General features: G+C 35.6%; 1 protein-coding gene across 1 annotated transcript in view; it reads left to right on the plus strand.

Moving 5' to 3' along the window:
* GPC6 (glypican 6) overlaps positions 1-14,314 on the plus strand; it is a 1,044,955-nt gene that overhangs the window by 692,917 nt on the left and 337,724 nt on the right. The gene's annotated exons all lie outside the window — the stretch shown is intronic.

Below are 14,314 nucleotides of genomic sequence, written 5' to 3' on the forward strand. Positions count from 1 at the left end.
TGCAGAAGTTTAATATACAGTCCTAAAAGATACTCTGTATGCAAATGCTTAATTACCAATAGACTCTCCATAGGTAGTTTTTGGGGTTCACCCTTTATGTATTAACACTTCCACACCAATATGGAATAAGCTAATCGATTTTGTTGTTAGATTTTTATATCTTTAGAATAATATGTAAACTATGTAATAATATTTAAACACAGCAAACTCCTTGGGAACATTCATAAATTATATTTTTTAGTCATCTACAGAATTTAAGATATTGTGAGATATATCCTTTAGAGCTCAATAAAATTGTACTTAATATTTTAATTTCAGCTTTGACCTAAAACTTAATTGGTGGTTTTATATAATTCTTTTTAAATACAGGAATTAATGGTGGATGACATTCCTGGAATTTGCACTGTGAGTTGAAATAACATAAGTCTAATAGGAGTTTTCATAAGAAAATGGTATTATGGGGCATATACCCCTAACAAGGGCTCAGTGGCTACCATAGAAAGGAATGTAGGCATCCTATCCTAACCACACACATGTGGTACTAAAGTTTTCCCAATGTTTATAAAATCACTAATCGAGCAATCACATAAAATTATTTTTGCTGATAAATTAGCATGATGTTCAATAAAACATTATTTTAGTTCTTCAGAATACCTTCCTTTTTACTAACATCTGTCAGAAAGGACAGCCACATCAAGGCTATGGGATGGGGAGGGCTTCTTTGGGGGAAAAAGTTGTAGGAATGCTGGGTGAGATGTCTGGGAAAAACTTACTTTTTCTTACATTTCATCGTTCTTATTAAGTAATCACTAGAAAGTAATATTGCTTATTTCCCTTTTTTTTAATTTTATTTGAGTATAGTTGACACACAATGTTACATTAGTTTCAGGTGTACAACATAGCAATTCAACTTCCCTCTATGTTATGCTGTGCTCACCCCAAGTGGAGCCATCATCTGTCACCATATAACGCTCTTACAATATCATTGACTGTATTCCCTAGGCTGTGCTTTTATTCCCATGGCTTACTCATTTAATAACTGGAAGGCTGTATCTCCCACTCCCCTTCACCCACTGTGCCCACTTCCCACCTCCTCCCCTCTGGCTACATAAGTTTGTTCTCTGTATTTATAGGTCTGACTCTGCTGTTTGTTTGTTTGTTTGTTGATTGTTTATTCATCTGTTTTGTTTTTTAGATTCCACATATGAGTGAAATCATATGGTATTTGTCTTCCTCTGACTTATCTCATTTAGTGTAATTAATACCCTCTAGATTCATCTATATTGTCTCAAGTGGCACAATCTCATCCTTTTTTATGGCTACATGATATTGCTTATTTCTATATCAAATATGCTATAACTTACACATTAGTTTCATCCTTCAGAGTAAACCTCTTTTGAGACTGAAGAATTATTTAGGTGGCCCTGGATTATTTGGGGGAGCAATCTTTTAAACTGCCTTGACACAAGAAGATTAGAAACATTTTTATATCACTCTTCTACAAATTCTCCCATAATTCATTTCATGGACTTTTGCTTTTGTTGGTATATTTTCTTCTCCCTCACCCATCCCCAGAACACTTGGGAATATCAGAAGTACCAAAAGGCACAACCTGCCCTGTAATCCTCTGTAGACTCTTATCAAGTTGTCCTTATAAGATGTTTATGTAGGATAAAAATAACAAAAACATTAAATCGGTGAATAGTACAAGATCACTGAATTCCCTGTGCTCCTGATATTCCATTTTATGCTTCTCCTGTTCTCCTGGGAGTTTCTTATGGTTAGCCTCCCACTGGCCTTTTTTAGGTGAAATCAGCTTCTGCACTGGCACTGTGTTTCCTTCCCAGTCATTTGAACCCCAGGTATTTCTCGCCTGTTCTCTCCCTCAGCTGTGGATCTTGCTCCCTGGTAACTTTGAAATCCACCATTCATTTTCATTATAGCACCTCGAGCAGTTTCAGCACATGGTGATGCTTGTTAAATATTTATTGAAGGAACTTAAGAATGAATTCATTCATAGCCTTCCATTCCGTTAATATTGAAAAAAGAGGGGAGAAAAAAAACCTTTTCTTCATACACTACAATTGTTTTTCAGTCTCAGAACCCACTATCCTGGCCTTTTTTTTTTTTTTTTTTTTTTTGCCTTCTTCTTCTTCTTCTTCTTCTTCTTCTTCTTCTTCTTCTTAATATTATTATTATTATTATTTCTATTATTTTGAAGTGTAGAGTCACCACTGGCTTCTCTTGGAGGATCTCTTCCGAACGAGTTTCCCCCCCATGTCCACAGAAATTTCCAAATTTAATACTCTCTTCTTTGCTGATGACACTCCATGGCTCAAGTGTCAGCCAACGGATTAGAGGATGGCCAAACTAGTGTTGTAGAATTGCCCCTAAACTTTTTTTCCACCTTAGGACTTTTTATGAAAAGGTCCATGTTGGTACTTTGCAGGATGAAGTAAAGAATGGGAATTTTCCATAGAAATACTCTGGTGCTTTGAGCCATGGGGGTTCTCATGTAGGGTTCATCAGGAATTAAGATAATGGGAATCTCTGTGTGTGTGCACAACGATATTATCCATAAACTAGATAACATCAGTGCTACTGCCAGGGAGGCATATCACTATTCATGGGGAACTGTTGATTGATAGATAGATAAGATTAACACAAATTTCATATCCATGTGTTATGCATCAAAAATTACCAAAACACAATATGGTGTTTGTCTATTTTCCTGTATCCATCAGACATATTTTAATATTATTCACCTCCCACCATATGCCAGCTCCTTATACTAGGCGTTTAAAGTTATACATGTTCATTAGAAAATGAGTGATTTGGTTTTACATTGTTGAAAATGCCACATCTCCTTACTTTCAGGGCAGATTGTGTGTCTTCCAGAGCAGAAACATTATAAATATGTTAGTTCCACTGTACAGAGGCTGGAATTCATAGCTTTTACCAAAATGGATTCTCACGTCAATGACTCATATATAAAGTCACTGCTAAAATATTTCTTCTAAATGAAGTAATATTTGAACTGTAATTTCTAACTGAGGAAGACAACTATTCCCTGATGAGACACTTAGGGATCTTATTTTACATTCTGCATTCACATTTGAAAATTTACATTTGGGTAAAGTTTAGAATGTCAAGCAGACTGCACAAATAAAAGGCAATATCACCAAGACCTCATGATGATAGAGCAAAGTAAAATTAAACTGATGTTGTGGTTTATTGGGTAAACACGTCAGAAAGCCCTCTGAAATATGTATTTAACTAGTAGAAGAGCTATTTTTTCTCATGGATAAAAAATCTCCAGTCTGTGTATGTGTGTGTGTTTGTATGTGTGTGTGTAATTTATTTAAATGCTATTTGGAACTGCTCCAAAATGAATAATAACATTCATTTACTAAGTTCTGCGGCAGTTTTATTTATGCTTTGAAGAATAAAAAATTAAATATGGGGACTGGATCTAGGTAACATTGAATATGTGACATTATCTGACAAGCACTAATGGGGCTGCCAAGAACTGACATAGACCTTAACTCACCTTGCTTCCCATGGCCTGATTTTGTTTTTAAGTGTACATAGCATTGGTGTTCCTTACACTTGGTTTTGAAAATTCTGCAGCTCCAGCTATTAGGTATGCAAATTAGGTCTGTTCCTTTTCTCCCAGACCCAACAAGTTCAATCATTTTACGGCTTGCAAATGTTTCATAAGCCTCATGCTTTTCTAGGGGGGTTTCTAGCTAATAAGTAAATTACATTTTTAGAAATAGGCTGAATTTTTATCATGATGGCAGTACAAATATTCGTCATCCATATAGGGAATATATTTCCTTCAGGCTCTGATTTGCAATTCATGATTGCTTCCTGTCTTATCCTTGTTCACTCTCGATGGTACAAGATGGAGAGAAGATGGTTTTAGAGCATACACATTTTAATCAACATTCAAACTGAATTGGACAGCCTAAAGGTTTTCTCTTTGTATACATGGTAAATCACTCCACCAAGCCACCATTAAGTAACAGGTGAAATAATAGGTGACCTTCTCGAAAGAAAGTGTTAAAATATCATTAAGGTCATGCACATCAAACTTATTTTGGTATAATGTAATTCAAGGTTAGTATAATTTAAACAATTTTTATATAACCACATGCCTAATAAAGCCCTGGTTAGGTGATAAAGAATTGTCTCTCTAGCTCAGTAATTTCTCTGTACAAATATGGTAGTAGGAATTTGTTAAAGGCACTTCTATCTCTCCTTCAAACAGCTTCACTGAGATACAATTTATATACCATAAAGTTCACTGGTAAATATAAATGGTATTTAAAGTGTAAATGTCAGTGGCATTTAGTATACTTACAGTATTGGACAGCCATTAGTGTTTCTATAATCTAATTGTATAACATTTTCAACACACAAAAAGAAAACTTGTACCCATTAGTAGTCACTCTCCATCCCCAACCAATGTTTCTTCCACTCCCTTACCCCAGCCCCTGACAACCACTAACCTACTTTCTGTCTCTACAGATATGTCTGTTCTGGACATTTTGTAGATACATGGAATCACCAATATATGGTCTTCAGTGACTGGCTTAATGTTGTTTCAGAGTTCATCAATGATGCAGCATCTCAGAATTTCATTCCTTTTAATTGTTGAATAATATTTCACTGAATGGATATACCACATTTTGTTTATCCTTTCATCAGTTGATAGAAATTTGTATTGTTTCCGGGTTTTGGCTATGATGTTTCTATAAGCATTGTGCAAATTTTTGTATGGTGTATATTTTCACTTCTTCTGAGTACATAACTAGCAGTAGAATTGCTGAATCTTTTGTAGTTTTATGTTTCCACAGTGGCTGCCACTGTACATTCCCATCAGCTATGTATGAGGGTTCCAATTTCTCCACATCCGAATCAATGCTCTTTATTATCTGTCTCTTTTGTTGTAGCCATCCTAGGGTGTGAGTGATATCTCAATTTGATTGTCATTCTCTAGTGACTGATGATGTTGAGCATTTTTTCATGAGCTGTTAGCCATTTTATATTTTCTTTGGAGAAACGTCTGTTTAAGTCCTTTGCCTATTGTATAATTGGGTTGTTTGTCTTTTTGTTGCTGAGTTTTAGGAGTTCTGTATGTATTCTAAATACAAGACCCTTATCGGGTATATAGTTTACAGACATTTTCTTCCATTTGTTAGGTTGCCTTTTCACTTTCTTGGTAATGTCCTTTGATTCACAAAAGCTATTAATTTTAATGAAGCCAAATTGATTTTTTTTTTTTTTTTTTTTTTGGAGTCATATCTAAGAATCCGTTGCCAAATCCATGATCATTAAGATTTACCCTAAACAGGGGCTCCTGGGTGGCTCAGTCGTTAAGCATCTGCCTTCGGCACAGGGCATGATCCCGGAGTTCTGGGATCAAGCCCCGCATCAGGCTCCTCTGCTGGGAGCCTGCTTCTTCCTCTCCCACTCCCCCTGCTTGTGTTCCCTCTCTCACTGGCTGTCTCTCTCTCTCTCTGTTAAATAAATAAAATCTTAAAAAAAAAAAAAAAAAAAGATTCACCCTATACAGTTTTTTCCAAGAGTTTCATAGATTTTGCTCATATTTAGTTATTTATCCATTTTGAGAAATTTTGGTGCATAGTCTGAGGTCAGGTCCAACTTCATTATTTTTCATGAGGATATCCAGTGGTTCCAATATAATTTGTTGAAGACACTATTCTTAACCCCATTAAATGATCTTCACACCCTTGTAAAAATCAATCGGCCATAAATGTGTATGTGTATTTCTTGTCTTTCAACTCTATTAAATTTATTGATTTAAATGTCTGTCTTCATGCCAGTACCACAGCATTGATGATGATGGTGGTGATGATTATGATGGTAGTGGTGGTGGTGATGATGATGATGATTGTGAGAAAACACATATCTACCTTCTTAACAAATTGTTAAATGTTTGGTATGTATTGCTAACTATATGAACATAGTTGCACAGAAGATCTCTAGAACTTTTTCATCTTGCATGACTGAAACTCTATATCCATTGAATAGAAATTCCCCATTTCCCTCTCCCTCACAGCCCCAGCAACCACCATTTTGCTTTCTGCTGCTATTTGACTACTTTAGATACCTCATGTAAGTAGAATCATGCAGTATTTGTCTTTCTGTGACTGGCTTATTTCACTTGATATAATGTTCTCAAGGTTTATCCATGTTGTTGCATATTGCAGGATTTCCTTCTTTTTTAAGGGTAAATAATATTCCATTGTATGTACATACCTCATTTTCTTTAGCCACTCATCAGTCAATGAATATTTAGGAAGTTTCTACCTCTTGGTTATTGTGAATAATGCTGCAGTGAACATGGGAGCACAAAATTCTCTTCCAGAATACATTTCCAACTTTTTTTGAAGAAATACCCAGAAGTGAGATTGATGGATAGTACCACTGAGTTTTGGTAACTTTAGCTTTGTAGCAAGTTGTAGTACATTTTGAAATCAGGAAATGGGATTGCTCCACATTTGTTACTTTTTTTCAAAATTGTTTTGACTATTTGGGTCCCTTGCAATTCCATACAAATTTGAGGATTGTCTTTTTCATTTCCTCAAGGAAAAACTGTTCGAATTTTGATAAGATTTGTAATAAATCTGTAAATTATTTTGAGTAGTATCACTCTCCTAACAGTATTAAGTCTTCCAGTACATGAATGGAGGATATCTTTCCATTGATTTAGGTCTTCTTTAATTTCTTTCAACAATGCTTAATAGTTTTCGGTTTTCAAATTCTATCACCTTTTTGGTTAAATTTATTCCTAAGTATTTTATTTTTTTAGACACTATTGTAAGTGAAACTGGTTTCTTAATTTCCTTTTTTAGTTTGTTCATTGCTAGTATTAGAAACTCATTGGATGCTTAGGTGTTGATCTTATACCCTGAAACTTTGTTTAATTCATTTATTAACTCCAGTAAGGTATTTGTGTGTGTGTGTGTGTGTGTGTGTGTGTGTGTGTGTGTGTGTGTGTGTGTGTGAATTCTTGGGATTTCCTATGTGTAGGATCATGTTTTCTGTAAATAGAGATCGTTTTAATTCTTCCTTTTCAAACTGGCAACTCTTATTTCTTTATCTTGCTCAATGACTCTAGCTAGAATTTCCGGTACTATCTTAAACAGCAGTGTTGAAAGCAGGCCTTCTTGTCTTACTCCTGATCTTAGAGGGAAGTCTTTCAGTCTTTCACCATTGAGAATGATGTTAGCTGTGGGTTTTTCCTAAATGCTCATTATCATGTTTAGGAAGTCCCCTGCTAGTAGTTTCCCATTTGCATTTATTATGAAGGCGTGGTGGATCTTATCAAAAGCTTTTTCTGCAACTGAGATTATCATGTGGTTTTCCCCTCCCCCTTTATTCTATGAATAAGATTTATTATATTGATTGATTATTCTTATATTGAACCTCCCTTGCATTCCTGGGATAAATTGCGCTTGGCCATGGTGTATTATTTTTTTAAATATACTGTTGAATTCAGTCTGCTAGTATTTTGTTGAGGATTTTTTCATCTACATTTATAAACAGGTATCAGTCTATGGTTTTCTTTTCCTACTGTGTCTTTGTCTGGTTTTGGTATCAAGTAATACTGGTCTCTTAGAATGAATTAGGAAATATTCCTCATCTTCTATTTTTGGAAGAGTTTAGGAAGGATTTTTGTTAATTCTTCTTTAAAGGTTTGGTAGAATTCACCAGTAAAGCCATCTGGTCCAGGGTTTTTCTTTGTTGGAAGGCTTTTGATTACCAATGCAATCTCTTTACTTATTATAGATCTATTCATATTTCCTAATTGTCCACAATTCAGTCTTGGTAGATTATGTTTCTAGTAATTTATCTATTTCATTAAGGTTATCTAATTTGTTGGTGTGTGTATTAGTTTCCTGGACCACCATAACTTACTGCCAGTGATTTAAAACCACAGAAATTCATTCCCACACAGTTCAGTAGGCCAGAAGTCTGAGATCAAGGTGTTGGCAGGACTGATTCTCTCTAGAGGCTCAGAGGGAGAGATGATCCCACACCTCTCTCCTAACTTCTGGGAGAAGAAGATCTCAAATCAATAACTTAACTTTATACCTTAAGGAACTAGAAAAAGAAAAGCAAACTAAAACCAATTTTTTTTTCTCCACTCCACTCTAATCTTCATTATTTCCTTTCTTTTGCTAACTTTGGTTTTAGTTTGCTTTTCTTTTTTAATTCATTCATGTACAACATTAGGCTATTGATTTGAGATATTCTCTTTTAATGTAGGCACTTATGGCTAGAAGTTTTTGTATGTTTATGTTTTCATTTTAATTCATCTTAATATTTCCTAGTGATTTCTCTTTTAACCTGTTGATTATATAAAAGGGTGTGGTTTAATTTCCACTTATTTGTGAATTTTCTAGTTTTCCTTCTGATACCAATTTCCAGCTTCATTCTATTATAGTCAGAGAAGAGACTTCATATGATTGCAGTCTTTATAAATATCTTAAGGCTTGAAGTATAGCAGTAACTTTTTCCTGAAATTTAGCAGTCTCTTTCTTTATTAAGCACTCTCCTGGCTGCTGTTTTTTTGTTTTTGTTTTTAATTTAAATTTCAAAGTTCTGAGAATGCTGATTCTGTCATTTTTTGCTAGTTTAATGGTTGCTTCAATAGAAGGACTGATCCTCAGCATTCCCCACTCCCGCATTTCTGTGATGTCATCCATCTCCTGTGATTATCTTACTGATATCTGTTACATGGCTTTCTTCAGAAGCCTTCCCTGGCTACTCCTACTTCTCAGTTCTAAAGTAAATGCCGTTTCATGGGTACCCTTTCCACTGCATTTCCCTGAGACACACATTTTTTTCCCTGAAATTAATGTATTCTGAGAATCCTGACACTGGTATGAGATGTCTTTATTCATCCCCCTAAATGTTGGATAAATGAAACTCGCATGACTGAACAAAGAAGAAACAAATTTAGGTTCTCATGAAGTTCCTCAAAGCCTCTTTACAGGTTATAGATTGTTTAAAAAAAAATTAAAATTACTCAATATGAACCTACTTTGAATGTAATGTAATCATTCTCAAGGACCTCAGAAGGCACTTCAATTTCATGATATATTAAGATGATGAATAGACACATCTCATCATTTCTTATAACCGTAGGTTAGAAACTGGAGAATGGTATGGCCTCTTGCTTAAAAACACATTTTTAATTTATTCTGGTTAAATAGTTTACTTACATTAACTTGTTTGTCTTTTGGGAGCAGGAGACAAATGGGTTTATTTGATTATTTTGGCTATATGATTTCCAGAGAAATAAGCACTCATTAGGTATATATTCATTGTGAATAAACACAGATTTATAACTTTCACATGTTTTCTTGTTTTCTAAAAATATTTTAAGTGACAGAGTTATTTTACATGGGCTACTACTAACTAGAGATTGCTAATATGAGCATCGATGTATGAATGTTGGTCGAGTTACAAAATATCGTACATATATTAAAGACCCAAAATGAATTACTATTATATGGGTAAGGGCATCCTATGCCTCAAATCACATTTAGAAATGTAAAAATTACTTGCTATAACATCCTGATACACATGAGGAGCCAGGTAGATAAGTCTTAGTCCTCTGTCCCAATACAGCTTTATTAAGGGTTCTTTTTGTATTTCTTGCCCTGTTTCAATGTATCTTGCTTTAACGTTTTAAAAAAGAAACACAAACAACAACAAGAGAAAAGCACAAGGTTGCAAACTAAGAGCTCAATTAGTTTTATGTTATTTTATTTATTTTTCTGTTATTTTACAAGAAATCTTAGTTATAAATTGTATGATTACTAAAACTAGTCAATTATAATACCAACTATAAAGTGATTATTAATGTCATTATATACAAACAGCTTAAAAGAAGTTAACAGAAGGACTAAACCCAAGATGCAAGGAATTGACCCATCAACTGCACTCTTGAGCCTTTATCCCACAGAAATGGAAACTTACATTCACCTCACCTGTGCATGAATGCTCATAGAAACTTTATTTCTAATAGCCAACTACTGGAACAACCCAGATATCCTTCAGTGAATGAAGAGTTGAACAAATCCTGTTATATCCAAACAAAGGAGTATCACTCAGGAATAAAAAGGAATGAGGTATTAATACATGGTACAACTTGGATGGACCTCAAAGGCATTTTGCTCAGTTTTGTAAAAAAAGTGAAGTTCAAAAGGCGACAACTATGTGACTCCATTTACATAACATTTTTGAAATGATGAAATTATAGAGATGGAAAATAGATTATTGCCAGGTGACAGGAACCAGGGGTAGGGTGGAGGTAACACAAAGGAGTTCTTTTGTGGTGATGAAACGTTCTTTATGTTGGTTGTGGTATTGTGACACAAATCTGTATATGGAATAAAATTGCACAGATGTGTACAGATATATGCACACGCACATATACACACATGCACGCAAATGAATGCAGGTTGAAAAAAATCATGAAAACTGAATAAGGACTATAGACTAGTTCATGGCAACATACCAAGGTCAGTTTCCTTGTTTTGATATTGTACCATGGCTATTTTTTTTTAAGATTTATTTCTTTATGTTAGAGAGACAGAGCATCAGCAGGGGGAAGGGCAGAGAGCAGGGGAAGAGAGCGTCTCAAGCAGACTCCAAGGTGAGTGTGGAGCCCGACACAGGTCTCGATCCCATGACCCTGAGATCACAGACCTGAGCCAAAATCCAGAGTCAGATGCTTAACCAACTGAGCCACCCAGGCACCCCGTACCATGGCTGTTTGAAATGTCACCATCAAGTGACATTGGTGAGTGAAGGGTACCCAGGTCTCTACTATTTTTGCAGCATCTCATGAGTCTATGTTGATTTCAAAATAAAAAGATTTTTTTAAATCACTATAGCACAATTATAACACACTATTAAATATTTAAAAATAGAAATATCCCTCACACAACTGGCATTTAAAGCAACCTTCTTTTCAGAAACTTACTTCTAAAAGTCTTCAGTTTGAAGTGATGATTTTTTTTTATTTTAATTCACACATGCAGTTATGTCAATTCAACAAATATGGGTCTGTGAACATGAAAGCTTAAACTTTGATCCTCCACACTCCATTTTCTTCTTCTTCAAATGCCCTTTCTTCGACCAGGAGGGATGTCATTTCCCAAGGTACTGAGAGAGCCACATTTAACTTGAACAACATTGTTCTTTTGCGTTATTAAGGCTGTTCAATTTTCTCTGTTGGTTGCTACCCTGAGTTGGAGATGCTTCTAAAATGTCAGACTGAGAAAACTGTACTGGTTCCAACACAATTTAAAACAAAACCAAAAAAAAAAAAAAAAAAGCTTTGGAATTAACGCAAGCAGTAATTACCTTTTGAAAACAAACTTAAAAGGTAACAATTGAATGCTAAGATGTATAAAACTATCTGTCTTTTTTTCTTTGAATATCAATGTAGCCAAGAAATTGAGAAACACAATGGAGAGTTCAATTCAGAAGCATCTATTGAGTACCTGAGTCAGCATCACAATGCCTTTGAAGGATCCGCACGTTTTGCAAAGCAGTGCGGGTTAGGATGACAGAGTCCACACTGCCTCAGAGATCCCTAGTATTGACAAATGCTCCTAATTTACACTGGCACACTGAGCGAGAAGAAGGAAAAGCACTGTGCAATACCAATAGCCAGAAAACCAAAAATCCAACAGTCACAGGAAGAAATTGCTTAGCCAGCTCGGCTGAAAATAGGGTTGGTCTCTGGAGAAAGGCGTCAGGGTCAGGACGGAGGTCAGGAGGCTATGGAAAACAAAAACCTACAGACACAAATTTGTAGGACCGCCACCATGTCAAATAAGTAAAACGCATAAGAATTTGGAATTCCGCATAAAATCCTATATGGAGAATACAGGTTTATTTTCTCTATTTTCTGTGAATGACTTGGGGTACAAGTGGATAAAAGAAAGTTTTAAATATTATTGCTCAGGTTGGATAAAATTTGGCATTTTCACAAACTAGCCTAGCTGGAGGAGATGATATTGTGACACAAATGTGTGCTCAAGTTACAAGTCACCAGACTCCTCAATTTTGTTCTCATGGAGTTTTGTTTGTTTGTTTGTTTCATTCTGTTGTTGGAAAATAAGTTGTAAAATTAATGGATATTAAACCATTCTCTAAATATCTTTGTAAAGTAAGGCCGATTATATTTTACTGCACTTCTTGATTTGGTACTTAATGTGCTCACTTTGCAGTGTTCATCGTGTTCATTCTATTTTAGTAAAGCCAACATTAAACTACAAGGAAAAGTAAAAATCAAAAAGATATTACTTTGAGTGCATAAAAAGTAAGGTGATTAATGGATAGATAGAAGGATGGGTGAATATAGGAAAGAGCAAATATAGGAAAATGTTAAATGGAGAATCTAGGAGTGAGCTATAGGTGTGCATTATAACAGTCTTTCAACTTTTCTGTGTGCTTGACAACGGCTATAAAATTTTGGAAAGAAAATGCAAAAAAAAAAAAAGAACAACCTGAATTTTCAGTGCCTAACTAAATAAATAGCTTCGTTTTCTGAAACAATGTATTTATTAAGGGCTTTGTCCGTATACATCATAAAAGTAAGAGAATGTTACAAAAAACAAAGGCTTGCATTCAAAACTTCAATTGTGTAGAAAGACAAATGCCATATGATTTCACTCAAGAGTGGAATCTAAAAAACAAAACAAGTGAATAAGCAAACAAAAAGCAGAATCAGACCTCTAAATACAGAGAACGAACTGATGGTTGCCAGAAGGAGGATGGTGATGGGCGAAGGGGAATGGGAGGTACAGGCTTCCAGTTTTCAAATGAATAAGCCAGAGGGATGGAAGGTACAGCTTAGGGAATATAGTCAATAGTACCGTAATAGTGTTGTATGGGGACAGATGGTGACTATATTAATGGTGAGCACAGCATAAGGTGTCGAGAACTTGAATTTCTATGTTGTCCACCTGAAACTAATATAAATTGTGTGTCGGGGCTGTCGTTAGGCGTCTGCCTTTGGCTCAGGGTGTGATCCCGGCATTCCGGGATCAAGTCCCACATCAGGCTCCTCCCCTGGGATCCTGCTTCTTCCTCTCCCACTCCCCCTGCTTGTGTTCCCTCTCTCGCTGGCTATCTCTGTCAAATATATAAATTAAATTGTGTGTCAACTAGACTCAAGTTAAAAAACTAAAAACAAAATTCACATGTGGTTTCTAGGTAAAGAATAAAATGGCAGAGATTGGCTCTCATAGTGGAAAGTACCTATTTATGCAGAACTACCTGTTATGGTCTCACCTTTACACTGATGTTATGCTTTGTCAGTATCGACATGTTCTTGACATGGAAATGCCACCTGTGGGCCCAGGTCTGTCTGATAAGACTGTAGATCCAAATAATTCAAGTTAGGCTTGTTCTCAGATCTGGAACACAGGAACAGCAACGTGTGGTTACTTGACTAAGACACCAAAATTATGTGGGACCAACCAGATAAATACGGTAAGAATTTTGTATCTAGTCATAAAAAGAGCCTTCTGTATTTTTTTTCTGTTGTTGGTTCATGCTGTTTTAAATAATCTTTCCTCTTGAAGTCAAATTCGAATTTTCAATGAATCTAAAAAAGATTTTATTGGCTTAGAATTGATTAACTTAGAAGCACCTCTGCTTTTCTTATTCAGGGCAAATGCCACGCCGTTGCTGATTAATAGATTCTATGAAGCACTGCAAGGATTTCTCCCTACATTCAACCCTGGGTCCATTTTCTGCAAAATTCCCAGAACTGCAAACCTTCAAATGCATGAAGACTGCCTTAGCAGTTCCATTGCTTCTAAGCAGGCCTGGATCGGATCTTAGAAATGCCAGACAAGTTGATATTGATCCTTTTTAAAAAGTTAGATACAAAGGAAGTAGATCTGCCAGCCTCCTTTAGAAACGGGGTCAAATAACCAGTTGGAAAATTTTCGAAAGGTGTCACATTAAACTTTAATCATACCTACATTTTTATGGAGCTTTTAACTTTGCAAATTGCTTTCACATGCGTTCTCTCATTTCACGTTCTATTGCAGTGAAACAGCGTCCTGGTTTTAGGGCTGAATTACCATGACACACATATCAAAATATGGACGGGGACATCTCACGAAAATTGATTATTGCAGTGTCGACCGGCCTGGCTTCGAGATCAAGTGTTACAAAGGGTTAAGATGCTAATAGCTTCTTTGCTCTGCTGCTGCTGGCGTTTCTCAGAGCCATTTCTCCTTTTTTT

Source organism: Ursus maritimus, unplaced genomic scaffold (genome assembly GCF_017311325.1).
Source record: "Ursus maritimus isolate PB19 unplaced genomic scaffold, ASM1731132v1 scaffold_10, whole genome shotgun sequence".
NCBI lineage: Eukaryota > Metazoa > Chordata > Mammalia > Carnivora > Ursidae > Ursus > Ursus maritimus.